General features: G+C 38.3%; 1 pseudogene; it reads right to left on the bottom strand.

Moving 5' to 3' along the window:
* Positions 1-14,555: 14,555 nt before the first annotated feature.
* LOC150087214 (adapter molecule Crk pseudogene) lies at positions 14,556-15,454 on the bottom strand (annotated as a pseudogene).
* Between the last annotated feature and the right edge of the window lie 910 nt (positions 15,455-16,364).

The following is a 16,364-nucleotide window of genomic DNA, read 5'->3' on the forward strand; positions in this document are numbered from 1 at the left end:
CAACAGATGGAGCTAAAGTAAAGACAAAGCATCATTGTGACAAAAAGATGATGAATTCTCAGATTTTTTGAGTTACCACTGTATCATCCACCAACAAGTGTTAGCCAGCAAAAGATTAAATACTAAAAGTGTTTGGACATCGCTTTCAAAATCGCGAATTCCATCAGACAATCTCTTCAAAGGAAACTTTTCAAGATGCAACTCAATGAAAATGAACCAGATCTGATATTACACACAGATGTGATCGTATCCATTTAATGTCGACTTTGATATGAAACAAATTGCAGAAAGGTGGCTGAGTCGGAGTAAGTTTCTACAGAGATTTCGAAATTTGTTGAATGAAATTAAAAAATTTGTTTGAAATTTGTGTAATCTGGCTTTTTTTTTTTGGCAGATTTTACCAGTAAATTAAGTAATCTGAATTTGGAATTACGAGGAAAAAAATAAAAATGTAGGTGACATGATTAGTAGCATTTATGCATATAAATATCAATTTCTGGCAATGGCTAAGGATCTCAAAGAAAAAGAATTCGATCATTTTTCAAATATGCAAGATCATTTGCAAAAATATCCTGTTTTGTGAGAAATATGTTTCTGAAATTGAGAAAGTTGTGGATGATTTTAAAACCAGATTCGGTGATTTTAAAACAATTGAAGACATTGTTCACTATATTTCTTATCCATTTAATGTCGACTTAGACAACTGCAGAAAAATCGCTGAGATTTTTCACATGGAGAAAATATTACTTGAAAATGAAATTATTATATTGCGAAATAATATCTTCCTAAAAGCCGGATCATCAGAAAAAGACTTTTGGAAATATGGTTGCCGTGAAAAGTATCCAAATGTAAAAAAATGCAGTGAACTTTTAAATTCCTGTTTTGGTTATACAATTCTATGTGAATCGGCCTTTTCGTATTTCAAACAAAAAAAAAAAAAAAAAAAAACGAAGAATCGCTTTAGCCTTACGGACTTGCATACAGAAGATTCTTTAGGGTTGGCCTTAACAGAGTATATCCCCGATTTTGAAAGCTTGGCAGATGACATGAAGACACAAACGTCACATAAATTAAAAATTTAAATACGTATGAATTTAAAATAAGAATTCTGAATTGTATTAAATTTTAAAATTTATAAACAACATTTGTCAACATGTGTTGATTTAACTATTTTAACTATGTTCAATGAAATTCTTGAGATGGTAGATCGCGGCACATTTTGAAGAAAAAAAGTAGATCGCATCACAAATGAAGTTGGCCACCCCTGATTATATTGGATATAATATAATAAATATATTTTCGGTTTTCATTCGGGGCGACCATATAAAGTCAGAGGAATTACGTATAAAAGGTAATTCAAAAAGTAAATATTTTCAGATCTTCATGAAAACTATCCATGCGTATGAAAGTAAATTCTGAAACGCTAAACGAGAGTTATATTAAGTTTATATATATATATATATATATATATATATATAATTATATATAATTATATGTAATTATTCCGCAGGAAATGTAATTTCTGTTACATCTTCCGGGGAGGGACATTTGGTTGAAGTGGCTTCTTCAGGTAATGTTGGTAGTCTGAAACCCATACTTTTAAACGTCCTAAAATTTGATTGCATGGTTTCCGTGCCAACATTAATTGCACTATTCCAGTTCCCCACTTGAAGCTATGTTGCAGTTGCAGCACTGCACTTCTGTAAACCCGGATTTGTCTGCAGGGAAAGAAGCATCTTCTATCATCCAGTTTGTTTAAAGTAAAAGCTGCTGCTTGTAAGGGAAAGATCCCGAATAATCCCCGTGCCACTGATAAACAGCATGAAAAAATCTTTTAGTGAAGCAAAAGCACTCTTACAGATTTAACAGTAACTTGAATATGCCCCAAACTACATTCTGGCTTATTCTCAAAAAGAATCTATCTCTGAATGCTTAAAAGTTGCAGAGTGCAAGCCTTACAACAGGATGACAAATGCGAGCAATGAGAGTTTCGCTGCAACTTTCAGAAAAAAAGTAGAAGAGGATGGAATGGCCGCAGAGTTTTCTTGCAACTACGTTGCTATTTTTCACTTAAGTGGGCAGGTCAACCTCCACAACATTCAGGAGTATAGGGAACTGAAGATCCTCCCAAGGTCATTTATGACCCTTTATTATTTAGGAAATTACGATTAATGGGTGCATTTATCTGCAAGTGGCTTACGCTTCAACTTCACAAAGGTTCCACCGATATTTAATCTTCCAGCAAAAGAGTGCGCTTCTTCACTTTCGTACATGAAAATCTTATTAACATAGTACATGCTATGGACGGGTCGAGTTACCGAAAAAGATGACGTAGGGTGCTCCTGGCTCCCGAGACACCCAACACTGTGTGGCTTCTCTTTGTAGAGAAACCACACAGTGTTGGGGCTTCAACGATATTCTGTTTGTGCCACCATTGCCAAGACATCCTTGAATCGAAGCGTAGATCGCTCGCTGAGGCAACAGCATCAATTAGCATAGATTTATTGGCAAAGATTTAGGAAGAATCGATAATTCGATTCTTCCTAAATCTTCCGTGTGACTCGTGGGGATTGTAAGATGCGTAGAAACTTTCAGAGGTTCTCGACCTCCGACAATAATAATTGCCATTTTTCATTTTTGTGATTTTTTTTTTTTTTTTTTTGAAACTGTTTGTTTCTTCGTGAATCACCTTGAACTGAGTGGCTAATTTATTTGGTACAATTTTATTAGGTGCAGCCATTTTCACGAAATAGAGCGCTCTTTTAGTAACAACATCACCTGCTTATACAATGCAATATAAAACAGGTGGGCAGATACAAGGGAGGGGACAGGGCCAGGGGATCGAGTGCTAATCGCCGCCAGGACAAACAGCAATTGTCATCGTGATTAAGCCCTCTTGGGTAGCACGGTTGGTATAATCCGCGTCCTTCCCATACCGGGTGGAAGAGACCTGAGTGCGAATCCCATCGATGACGCGGGGAATTTTTATGTGCCCTTTTCACAACTGTGCTTTTCTTAATTTCAGTCTCAGGAGAGGGCATCATTGCTTTTCTCCCGGAAACTCGGGTTTTTCGTCCAGAAAATCGACCACAAAACACGTGCAATTCACAGGCATATTATATTATAAATCAACAGGGATTACCTTTGTTTTAGATATAGGAAGCTTCTGGTATTTGATAAATTTGATAATTGAGAGTTATTAAATGATCAATAATTCCTATATTCTATATTCACAAGCATATTATATACGGCACAATATGGTCTGAGTTGTTGATGCGAGTAAAACCTTACGACACACAACCATCTGTTATGCCAATGCCTTTGACTAACGGAACGAATGTTTCCCGGATTGTGCTTTAATTATTTTAACAAGAGATGATTTATTTTGTTAATTTTTATGCAACTGCGCAAGAGCGATTTAAAGTAGTGTGTGGGTTGCCTTAACCGAGTGGTCAAGGGCACATAAGTGCACGTGCTTGAGTGACCGCGGTCACTGTGGTCACTCAAGCAAGTGCACTTGTGCCCTTGACAGGAGTGCACATTGCAGGCACACTCCCGACTACTACGGTGAAATACGGTTGTACAGTATTCTCTCTATCTTCAGTAGAAACAAGAAGTTTATTTATTATTTTGTTTTAATTACCAACGCAGTGATCGCTGACTTCCTGCATTAGATAATTGCAGTCTGAAATGAATGCATTCGCAGTTAATATATTGAGTCTGTGGAAAAGTCACAGGTTCCATTCTCTTTGGGAGAGATGGAACTAAGGGCGTATTCAGGAAGGAAGAGGGGCATATGCCCCCTTAACCATGCTTATTGGTGTGCCTAAGTCTATCTAAAAAAAAAAAAAAAAAACACTCAAAAACCTGGTCGTCATCATGCCCCCCTTTACGAAGATACCTGAATACGGTAGTGTATGGAACTATAATAGAATTTTTCACAGCATGATCAAGTCTGCTTCAGACATCAGCTCCGTGGATTTTATTCACAAAATCTGCTGGATTTTCTTCTGCTAACGACAGACTGACTATAAAATGTATTCAATTTACAGACAGAAATATTGACGCTCTCATAGCCTCGGTTCATTCATTCATTCTGAATAGTCCAACCCACAGGATTAAGGATTTAGTGCAGAGTCATTCGAACAGGTGTTTAATTATATGGAAACTGCAGCAGAACATCATTCAACAGAGATAATTATCCGATCATTCTCATACATTAGCTCAATCATTACTGCAAGCGTGAGAGATTGCCAAAAAAAAAAAAAAAAAAAAAAAAACTGATTTCAAAGCCTTCTGTAGGATTTTTTTTCAGTCCCACATAAACATCCTTCGTATATTTGAGTAACATAACATTAGATCAGTTACAAAAATCAAAAGGATAGTTTATCACAAAATACAAAGAAATTATATTTTACAAATAATTATTTTTGTAAATATAAAACTAGTCATCTTCAGCATTTAGATATGCGTCCCACTGGTTCTTTTATGTGGTCATAAAAAAATTCTTTTGGCTACCGAAACCATCCTTCGACTGCTGTTTTCGCTTCAGGGTCCGAATTAAAACGACGTCCTATTAACACTTATTTTCAACTGACCAAAAATATGCAGGGTGATTTTGAATGATTCTCGGGGAATCTTTTGAAGCAAAACTGTCATATTAGGGGCCACCCGAGAACTACCTCATCTGCTCATGTAAAATAGGTCCATAAATTGAGTGTGTTCTCTGGTCGATTTTCCTGTTTTTTTGGGGAAAAAACCCGAGTTTCGGGGGGGGGGGGATGGAACCTTGCTATCCGCACCTGAGACTGACTAACTCAGCCATAACAGTCCCTCTTATCATTGAGAATTCGAACCCGGGCCTTTACCAGGGTTCGAATTCTGAATGGGGAGGAGGTGATTATATTCACTGTGCTACACGCGCAAACCCTGAAGGATAAACAGTTCATCTGCAATAATATACAGAAGTTGTGAAAGTTCTCTGACCGTTATGGTACTGATTCTGGGAAGTAACCTTCATCGTACGCAGAAAACACATTGTTATGTATTTATTGCGGTTCTCGTCCTTCAGTTAACATCCGAATCTGCATGCTGGTTTGGATTGCACCATCTATTTGAATTGCCAAAAGAAAAATTACCCGCATCCGTAATGAAGCAAGCCTTGTTATGAACTAACGAGTTCGTATGTTGATTTAAGCACAACTGTGTCCTTCACCTACTGAGAAACGTCACGCGTCGAATGTGCTTTAACTGAATAGCCCTCGTATGTAATAAGAAAATGTGGAGCTTTTCTGGACAACCCTTTTTCCGTAAGGACGTGGCATATTCATTTCTTCTCAGGTTTACAGATTACACAAGAACGTGTAAATCTGTTTTGTTAGAACAATTCTCGGTGCCTCCGTAGCCAGGTGGGAAGAAGCAGCAGTGCATAGCACACGCTTTTTTGATTAGCCTGGGGTTCGAGCCCGTCACCACCAAATACGGAGGATGCGGAAAGGTCAGGGAATGACCACCCTCACCGGAGCAATATAGCATTAGTTGCTAACAACAACAGAACAGTTCTCGTAGTCCCAATTTTCACAATCGGCGCACTCTGTTCACTTTTTTTTTTTACATGGGTAAATACGGTAGTCAATTTCGCTCATTCGGGGCTCTAATTTAGGTTTTTTTTATTTTTTCCCCTTCAAATCCCTGTACAAAATGTTTCAGCATAAAGATAAGGCAAAATAAACTTACATAATTCTGTAATATTAATTATTATTATTATTAAATAAACGAAATTATGAATTTATTTAATAAAAATTAAAAAGAAAATTGTAGTTATATTTCATTACTTATGTAATCAATAATTTTAAACAATTAATTTTAATATAACAGTAATTAGATTATACAAAATAAAATAAATACACTGTAGATTATGAAAATAAACTAAAAAACTAAAATAATTATTAAATTATATGGAGTTAGTTCGCACATGTTCTGTGATGCTGTTTTTGCAGCCATCAGGATTTAAACTGATTAAGTTAATGCAATGATCGCAAAGATGACAATAGAACAAACTTTGGCTTCATAACGAATTTTGTAATCTAATAAGGTATATATATATATATATATATATATATATATATATATATATTCATATTTACATACATGTTTATTACATATATACAAATATACATAGATACAAACACTTTCTATTTACAATCATCGCATTCTGCGTAAGAAACAATTTTAATTATACATCTTCCCTTGCAAGCAATAAAACACAATAAAAGATATACTATGTATGTATGTATGTATGTATGCGGATGTACTTGTTTTGGGTGCACCTAGACGTTTAGTCGAACTCTACCTTGGAAAATCTGTGTTGAGAGAGAGAGAGAGAGAGAGAGAGAGAGAGAGAGAGTAACAGTGTCTACACTCTACAGCGATCAACACCCGGTCAATCATTGCCCATTTCTAAGCATGAGTAGTTGTACTTGATTCTATTATCTAGTGCTGCTGCACCAATTTGTCGTCCAGTGGAAGGAGTGCAATACCAAAGTACAGAAGCCCTCAGGCTGCCCAACCCGAGGGAAAAAAAAAAAAAAAAAAATTCTATGGAAAAAAAAAAAATAAATAAAAATTGTATGGATAGTTAATACCATTTTATACATTCTATATTATCACTAATTTACGAACACCGCATTTAGTTTCTAAGTTAACAGTTGTAAGGTAGAAATATATCTTCACGAATACATCAGTCTACTGTCCACTTCTAGAATTAGTAAACAAGGTGCGTCTTCTTTTAAACACCTTGTCAGAATTATTGGAATGCTACAAAGTTCTTGGCATCTTGAATCAAAATATCAAGGTTGTCAGTCCTAATAGGTTGAGTGCTGTTAAATAGTTCTTGTCTGAAGTCGTCATAAGCCGGGCAATGAAGCAGAACATGCCTCCAATCTTCTACTGCCCCACAAAAACACAAAGGGTCAGGTTCAAGTCCAAATTTACACAATTTATCCCGCAGTGAACCATGTCCAGTTATTAAATATGACGTTGTCATTGAAGGATAAAACCATCCCATAACTTTCTTATTTACAGCGAACGTTGCGTCTTCAGTGAACTCCCTGGTAGTGAGTCCTTTCTTTCACTGGATTGCCATCTGTATTTCCACTTCTCAGTGAATTTTGTCCAAAGATTAATTTTCTCCTGCCGAATGTCCGTGGCCAGATTACTTGCAATGTCGAGGATTTGAGTTGCCAAACCTTTCTTTAAGTTAGAAATCATACCTCGGTATGCCACATAAAGGTCAATCGGGATACAGCCTGAGATCACTTGTAAAGCATTGGTTGATGTTGTTCTGCAGCATCTGTATTGTTGCCAATATCATCTTTCTCTGCAGTGATAAAAGTTTGGCCTTCACTGTGACGAGAGTAACTCTAGGAAACCATATGGCAGCCGCAACTGGTAAAAATATAGCCTTATAATATAAGGTATATTGCTGTAATAACATACACTGACTTGGCTTTGATATTAGCAACACTTGCTAATACCTCTTGGCTTTTGACGTAATACAGCCTCTACGCCCATCCATTCTTCTTTTCAGAACTCAAAAACTGATCGCCGTATGTGAACTAGTCTTTTATATTAACCTTTCCCGATTTTGAGGCTTCACCAGCGTTACAGATTAGTCCATTCCTACACAAAGGGGTGTTGCGAATGCAAAGCCAACTCGGGGTATATAGAAGAACTAATATTGCACTACTTTCAAACAAATGATGCGACAAAGTTAATCATTCTTTTATTTAAACGATGAGACAGTGTGTGAATCGCAGATTGACCGTTTGGCAACGTAATGCCATCTCTAAAAGGTTAATTTTTCCACTAATTTAAAAACAAATATGTTTGAAAGTCGTGCAGTACCAGGGCAAATCGTTGTGACGTTAGGTTTGTTCTGGGGTTTGTGGTACCCTACTTATTCTTGTTCGTTCACACTAATACAGCCATAGTAAGTAGTAGTAGTATGAAAGAATTTTTATTTGTCCTACCAAATATAAATATAGTAGTACATTGGTAAGTGACAAATTCCCTTCACGGCAGAAAATGCCAGAGGATTAACATAAAATGAAATAAAAAAGAATAGCTAAAATATAAAATGAAAGTCTCATCACTACATTACTGTCTAGTGTCCTGTCAGTTGTAGTAAAAAGTTCAGCTTAACATAACATCTACTGAAACAACCTATGCGAGATATACACTTGTTCAAATAATTACAACAATTGCGTACACAGTCGTTGACAGAAATACACAAAACTGCTAGGCAACAGTAGCCTCAGCTAACCACACCGCAGTTTGTCTTCTGTAGTTCCGATCTTCTACAAGCTTATCAAAGACAACTTCCAAATGTGCTAAGCTGTGAATTGACTGCAACGCTGGTAAGAACCTGTTGGCCATCTTCAATCTGTTGGCTATCATCCTCAGGGATTCATCCACCATCTGCCTCTTAAGTCAGATGGTGGGATGTGCCACTCACATAGCTGCCAGATTGATCGATTTAGAGATTCTTGGCGCAAGAGCTACTGCGGCTAAAATGCGCCTGGAAGGTTTTTTAAAACAGTTTTGTTTGTATTCGTATTTTGTTGCGAATAGTTTCCAAGCGTCACGGAGTGACTATAGCTTACTGCGAAGGTTATATTTGGTTTGGACATGTAATCAGTGTTCTATTGTTTGTTGTGTGTGTGTGTGTGTGTGTGTGTGTGTGTGTGTGTGTGTGTGTGTGTGTGTGTGTGTGTGTGTGACATATAGGACATAGAGGGGGATCTTCCCTCACAAAAGATGACAGTGGCTGAAATGAGCGTGTCCTATTCTTAACCTTGCAAGTATCACTTCGTCACGTCTGTTTTGTTGTTTGCTGGATTTCCATGGTTGCCGTGAACTTTTAATTTGGTGCAATTTGTTATTGTTTAGACCTTGCCATTGCTGTTGCCAATGGTGTATCCCGCTGTTAGGAATAACTTTTGTAATCTGTGGAAGATATGGATTCGGGTGCGAGAAAGTTTTTTTTTTTTTTTTTTTTTATGAGAACCCCAAACACGAAAGGTATCAAAACCTATAGTACTTAGTACCGTGCATGGGTTGAAGGAGAAGTATGGGAGAGGGGAGGGGGATGCCGGAAACTTTGCTCTAGAGACTAAACATGGGTTTCACCACTTCAAGCCTCCAATAAGCAAAGTGGTGGTATTTCACCGGTTGATTTTGCTGTTGGCTTCCTTAGCAGTTTTGTCTGCTTGTTCGTTACCATATATTCCGACATGACCTAGGATCTCGCAAAATCTTATGTTATGACCTTGTTGAAGGAGCGACGTAGCCCAGTGGTCAGGAGCCAAAGTGTATAGCACGCGTTCCTTGAGTGGACCGGCGTTCATGCTCGTGACTACTAAATACGATAAATATTTGTATTGACGATTTATTGTAAACTCTATTGACTTGGTTGTCGTCCCGGAGTATTAAAAAAAAAAAAAAAAAAAAAAATTGTATGGCCATCATGGAGCTAAGGGAGTCAGTAAAAATGATGCTGTTTGGTGAGCTTGAGCGTTCGATTTGGTTTAGTGCTAACATTATGGCTTGCAGTTCTGCAGTATAAATGCTGCAGTCTTTTTGGAGTTTTTGGGATGTGGTGGCATCAGATGTGTAAATGACGCTTCCACATGATTATCATTTTTTGAGCCATCTGTATATAGGAAGCGATGATCTAAAAATTGCGACTTGTAAGCATCATGCAGATGCTGATAGTTGATATGTGGAAATGCTTGTTTATCCCAAATGTGGAAGGAGAAATCATATGTAGGCTGTTTCATGGTCCATGGTGGTGTAGACTGCTTCGTCAGTGGAGTTATATTATCGAGGTTAAGATTTCTACTGAGGAGAAGATTTTTTCATCTCATGCTCGCAGGTTTGATTCTTTGTTGTTGTTGTTGGTATTGTTGTTCCCATTTTGGTGTAAAGAGAAATTCCTGTATGGGGTGACCTGGTAGGGATTTTATTTTAGTTGCGTAGGAAAGTAATTTATTATGTCTTCTGATTTATAGTGGAGGTTCTTAAGCTTCCGCATACAGGCTCAGCACAGGCGAAGTACGGAAAGCTCCAAGAGCTATTCGGAGAGCGCAGTGATGTATTGGGTCAAGCCATCTCAGGGCACTAAGTCTCGCCGAGTCATAGACTGGGCACCATAGTCTAACTTGGACCGAATGAGTAGGCGATATAATCGTAATAGTATTGTTCTATCCGCTCCCCAGGACATAGCAGACAGGACCTTCAAGATATTCATTTTCTTTATACACTGGACGCTTAAGTGACTAATGTGCTCCAAAAAGGTTAATTTTCTGATAAAACAAGACCTAGAAAACGGACACTATTTTTAACAGGGATTATTTGCCCTTTCAGCCTGAGTTCGGGATCAAGATGGAAACTACTTTTCCTGCAAAAATGTATACACACGGTCTGTTGTGTGGAAATTCTGTATCCATTTCTTTCTGTCCATTTTATCACTTTGTTTATGGCTACCTGCAATTGTCGTTATATTGTTCTCATATGCTGCGCTTACCAGGCCTCCGTAGCCGAGTGGGCAGGAGCGGGAGTGCAGTAGCACACGCTCTTTGAGTAGACCGGGGTTCAAGCCCCTGACTGCTGAATACGGTCGATCTGCCAACCCGCACTGGACCAGCGTGGCAGATTATGGTCCATTTCCCTCAACATAAATCGTTGAGGAGGCTTCCATCCTGCAGTGGGTTGATAATGGCTGCACTTTACTTTACTTTATGCTGCGCTTGATGCATTTCTGAAGTCATCTGTTTATGCAGATGACTTCAGAAATGTTGAAGTCATCTGCATAAACAGTTGTGCTGATGTTGGCTAGTATTTGTTCTATTATTGTGCTAAAGTGTACTGCAAAAAGTGTGGCACTTAGTACGGATCCTTGAGGGATCACTTCTTCCTGAGTGTATGTTCTGGAAAGTGTATTGTTAAGTCGAACTTGGAATGTTCGATTTTTTTTTTTTTTTTGGAAAATTGCTTACGTATAGAGATAGGTGTCCTCTAAGACCAAGTTGGTGCAGTCCTCTAAGGATATCATACCGCCACGTAGTATCATATGCTTTCTGAATATCAAAATTAACTATGACTTGATGTTTTCTGAGGAAAGTGTTTCTTACCTGATTTTCCAGATGTATATGTACATCTAAGGTAGAGCAATTTTTTCGAAAGCCATATTGTGCTGGATTGAAAAGGTTATTGCTTTTTAGATACCACGTTAGTCTATTATTGAGAACTTTCTCCAAGAACTTGCCCAAGCAGCTGGTCAAAGCGATAGGGCGATAGCTCTGTGGGTCTGATTGGTCTTTTCCCTGCTTCGGGAAAGCCAGTATTATTGCGTGGTGCCATGTGATGCAAGAAAGCATGTGTATGAGCTTATGCAGCATCAGCCAAAAAAAAAAAAAAAAAATCACACCATTATCTCTAAATTGCCTGTCCAGTTCGTCATTAAATTTATTTAACCTATCAACTTCCACAACGGCAGATGGAAGTTTGTTCCAGCAATTAACCACCCGCTGGCTAAAGGCAAATTTCTGCACATCTATTCTACATCTGTCTTTATGTCCCCTTAGGTTCGTAATCTGAACAAGTGGAAGGATCCCATCAGAATTCAGCGTGCTCAACCCATTCAAGGCCTTATACACCTCGATCAGATCACCGCGCAGGTGCCTAGTCTCCAGCCACTGCAATTTGCAGAACTTAAGCCTCTCTTGATAAGAGGATCCCTTCATTCCCCTCACCAATCTTGTTGCCCTTCTCTGTACACGCTCAAGTAAATCTACATCCTTCCTAAAATGAGACCTCCAGACCTGTACGCAGTACTCAAGGCGTGGCCTGACCATTGCCTTATACAGAGGGACAATCACCTCCTTTTCCCTGCTAGCAAAATTCCTATATATCATTGACAAAACCCCATGACCTATCCTGGCAGCCTGTTTCATTGCTCAGAAAACTTCATATCTGACTGCACAATTACTCCCAGGTCTTTTTCATTTTCTACCACCTTAAGTGTAGTACCACACAGTTGGTACGTTTCTCTGGGGTTACTTCTACCCATATGCAGTACTTTGCATTTGTCAAGGTTAAACTTCAGTTGCCACTTCTTAGCCCATCTGCCCAAATTATCTAGATCCTGTTGCAGTAGCACACTGCCATTACTGTCATTAACAACCCTACCAACCTTTGTATTCTCAAGGTATATTTTATTAAATAAATCTAACAGGACTAATTGAGATTGCTCATCTAATTGTTGTATCATTGCATAATGTATTTCATCGGGACCTGTGTTTCGTCTGTAGCAGGGTTTGTTTTAATTCTGCAACCGTGAGTGGCAAGTTGTATTGTTCATAGTGATTGGTGGAAAATTTTATGTTTATTTTTCCGGTTTCCTTCTCGTAAGTTTTGAAAGCAGTTGGGTATGCGCAAATGGCAGATGTATTGGCAAAGTTTTCGCCGAGCACATTGACCATATCTGAGGTATTTTTAACTAACTGTCCTTTCCAATTTAGTAGTGGAGATGGATTTATTTGGGAATTGTTTGTCATCCTTCTGATCTTCCAGATAAGCGTAGCAGGTGTGGAACTGGTTATAGTGGATGCAAATTTGATCAAACTCGCTTTTTTTGCTGATTTTGTGCACTCTCCTGACCTTAGCTCTGGCTCTTTTGAATTGCATCAGATTGTTGGATTTTTGCGAAAGTGATTCCAGACTATTTCTCTCTTTTTAAGCTTCCTGACACTCGCTGTTCCACCATGGTTTTGGATATATTCTAATGTAAGCAGACGTTTTGGGTATTGTCTTTTCCGCTGCTTGAAGAATGGTATTTGTGACATAGTCCACTGTTCTTTGTACTGATTCTTGTTTAATGACGTTCCGGTCTAGTTTTGCTAATATTCCGAAGGTTTCCTGTGCATCAAATATTTGCCATCTAGGATGCCTGGTGGCTTGGCATGGGGTTTTCTTCGTAATTTTCAAAATTATGGGGTAGTTATCGCTGCTCAATGAGTTCTCATGCACAATCCATTGGATCTTCGAGAACAGTATTGGGGAACAGATTGATAGATCTATTGTGGAGCTGCTTTTTGATGGGAGGTGGAAATATGTGTGTGTGTGTGTGTGTGTGTGTGTCATCATTCAAGATTATGAGGTTGTTCTCGTTTATTATTTTCTCAATTTGTTTACCCTTCTGATCTATTTTGGGATCGCCCCATAGTGGGTGATGTCCATTTAGATTACCTAAAATGCAAAACGAAGATGGTAGTTGAGCAATCAGCTCTTCGAAATATTTCAAGGAGAAATCTTGACTAGGATATATGTATATTGACGTTATGGTAATGTTGAAGCTTATTGCTAGTCGGACGGCGACTGCTTCTATGGGCGTGTTCAACGGCATTGCTTGAGATGGCACGTGTCTTTTTACTAATATTGCGACTCCTCCTCGCGTTGTTGTATCTGATATGCGGTCCTTTCTATATATTGTATAATTTTTGATTGTATTGCGGTGCTGTAATTTTAAATATTTTTCTTGTAGGCAGAGACTTATTGGATGATACTGGGAAATGAGGTCTATTATATCATTAATGCTTGAGCGAAACTCTCGACAGTTCCACTGGATAATCGTATCTGTCATTTAGGGTTAGATAATTCCTCGGATTGTTTCCTTGGGGCTGTTTTCACTTTGTCCGCCTTGGTTTTATCTTTCTTTGGAAACTGGGGGTCTTCCGGTATCCATTTCTTCTTCGACAAAAAGTTCGAGTACGGGATCCTCTCTGAGGTTTATTACCTCTGTATCCATTTGTTCTGCCATTTTTCTTTCTTTATTACTTTTGCTTTCTTTGTTTACTTTCCTTCTTACACTTTCTGCATTTTCCGTTGGAAAAGACAGCGGTGAATTGACCATTTTTTCTTGTTGCTTTTGTGGTGGAGATGTTTTATACAATTCGCGAGTCCATTCTGAGATTGATTTTCTTGGAGAAATTGTCACATTTGTTTGTATTACATGGATATTGAATTAGGAAATCTCTGGTATCAGTACAATTATTATCAACAAAAAAAAGGGGAAAAAACCCACATATCACTGTTAATAACTGAGCCTTAATGTGTCTTTGAAATACGCAAACAGTTGCAAAATCATATAAATACAAAATTTCTGCTTGGATGATTTCCACATGGTTCTGGATATATTTCTTTGAATTCCCACCAACAATTCCACAGGGGACTTGGAAAACAGGCGAAAACACAAGTCTGTAACATCAAGCAAAATCTAGAACTTGAAATGCAAAACAACATTTCATTTCTTTAATATGGGACTAGGATCTGATCATGACACCAGGTAAAACAGGTTGTCTTCATGCTTGTTGAAGATGGACAGTGAGGATGTCAAGTGCATCTAGCCTACATATGGCAGCTTCTGTACACAGCACACATATTTACATAGGGATATTAGGAGTCAGATTCAATTTTCCAAGGAGTCTCTTAACTATCTAAGGCTCTTCTTCCTCTTCCTCTTCCTTTTTCTCTGGGTTTTCTGAGTCAATAAATTCCACACGAGTAAAAGGAAAATGCCCGATCTTACCCCTAAGCTCTTCCTCCCACTGTCCATTAATGTTCATTTTAGTTACTATAATGATATCACCAATCTCAATGCAGTTCTGTCATATGCATTTGGTACACATGCTTGTTTAACCTTTGCGAATGCTGGCAATTTTCTCTGAATATTAGATGGGGTTTTGTATCTTGTAGGTCCTGTGGAAGATCTGTTTTGACTAGCCACAGAAGACTGTGGATCCTGCTGCTGTTTTTGTTGGTGCTGCCTCTGCTGTTGACCCTCCATTAACAAATTATCCTCAATCTTTTCAACATATGGCACAGGAATTGAACCTGTTTGTCCCATGCTATTTTTAGCAGTCAACCACTGTTCCTCATCTTCAGATATAACTGGTAGTTGAGCAATCAGCTCTTCGAAATCTTTCAACGGGAAATCTCCTTTTTTGAATGGTAAATCATCAGAGTCAACGCTTCCTTCGAAATCATATTTAGCCCGTACTTTTTCCTTTTTTGGAGCAGGCCTAATTAGTGGTGTACTTTCTAAATAATGAAGCTTGTAAAAATTTAAAAGAGATGGTATGTCAGGAAACATTTGATCTCCAATTCGAAATCTGGTCTGAATCCCTTGCTTGATTCTATTAAAAATGTAGTGACTAACTTTACTGTCTTCCCCGACACAGAGAACCAGATCATCCTGGACAGTGATGCTGTTTTGAACTAGAAATACACCTGTATCTTTCTCAGCTAATAAAATATCAGTAGCTTCTTGACGTGTCAAAGGCCCAAAGTACCAGCTGTTTTTATCATATGGACCAAAACTCGCTGGTGCAGCCATTGTCACCGCGTAGAGAAATGCCAACCGGACAGAGATGCCAGGCCTCCGAGACGGGTGATGTCTCGGGCGGCTAACGCCTTCCGTTCTGGCTGATAGACAGACGAATACTTCCAGAGTCCTTTTGATTGTACTACTAACTTGAGCATAACTTAGTTTCCTGTGTCTATTATTATTACTTTTTTAGCTTCTTGGTATGAAACGCCATTTTCCGTTTTGTACTTTTGGATTCTTTTTTCTTTCTTCCAGATTTCACACTCTTGAAAAAGCAATATGGCCTTCTTTACAATTTGCACATTTATTGTTGTCTGTTGTACAAGTAGAAGTGACGTGCTCTTGCGAACCACAGTTTGCACACGTCGCCTTACCTCAACATACAGTCTGCGAGTGGCCAAACTTCAATTAAATCAGCAGAGAGGATTCGGGATGTTTGGTCTAATATTGAAATGTAAATATCCAGCTTTTACTGATCTGGGTGGTTTGGGTGTGTTAAAAGTAAGTACTGTATCAGGTTCCTAGTGGGAGTGATTTTCCCTTCTTTTTTAATTGTTATTCTTTTAACATTTATGACTCCTTGCTCCTGAAGTTCACTTTGAATTTCCTCCTCAGGTACATTTAGAAGGTTCCATTCCATAATGACGCCTTTTGAGGCATTTAAGTATTGTGAGGGGGATACCATCACTGGTATTCCTGCAAAGGTTGTCATTTGTAACAATTTTTCAGAATGTTTAGAGTGGACCGTTTCTACTAAAATATCGCCTGATTTTAATCTCTTAACATATTTTGGTGGGCCGACATAACTCTCAAGGGTCTTTTGTATGAGAAAGGGTGACAATTGGCCTACCGATTTCTCAGTGTTTGAATGTATAATAAGGTAAGCTGGGGCATTCAAAGCTTTCAAAGCCGTTTTCAG

Source organism: Mastigoproctus giganteus, chromosome 4, assembly GCF_048544385.1.
Source record: "Mastigoproctus giganteus isolate SK-2022 chromosome 4, ASM4854438v1, whole genome shotgun sequence".
In the NCBI taxonomy this organism is placed as follows: domain Eukaryota; kingdom Metazoa; phylum Arthropoda; class Arachnida; order Uropygi; family Thelyphonidae; genus Mastigoproctus; species Mastigoproctus giganteus.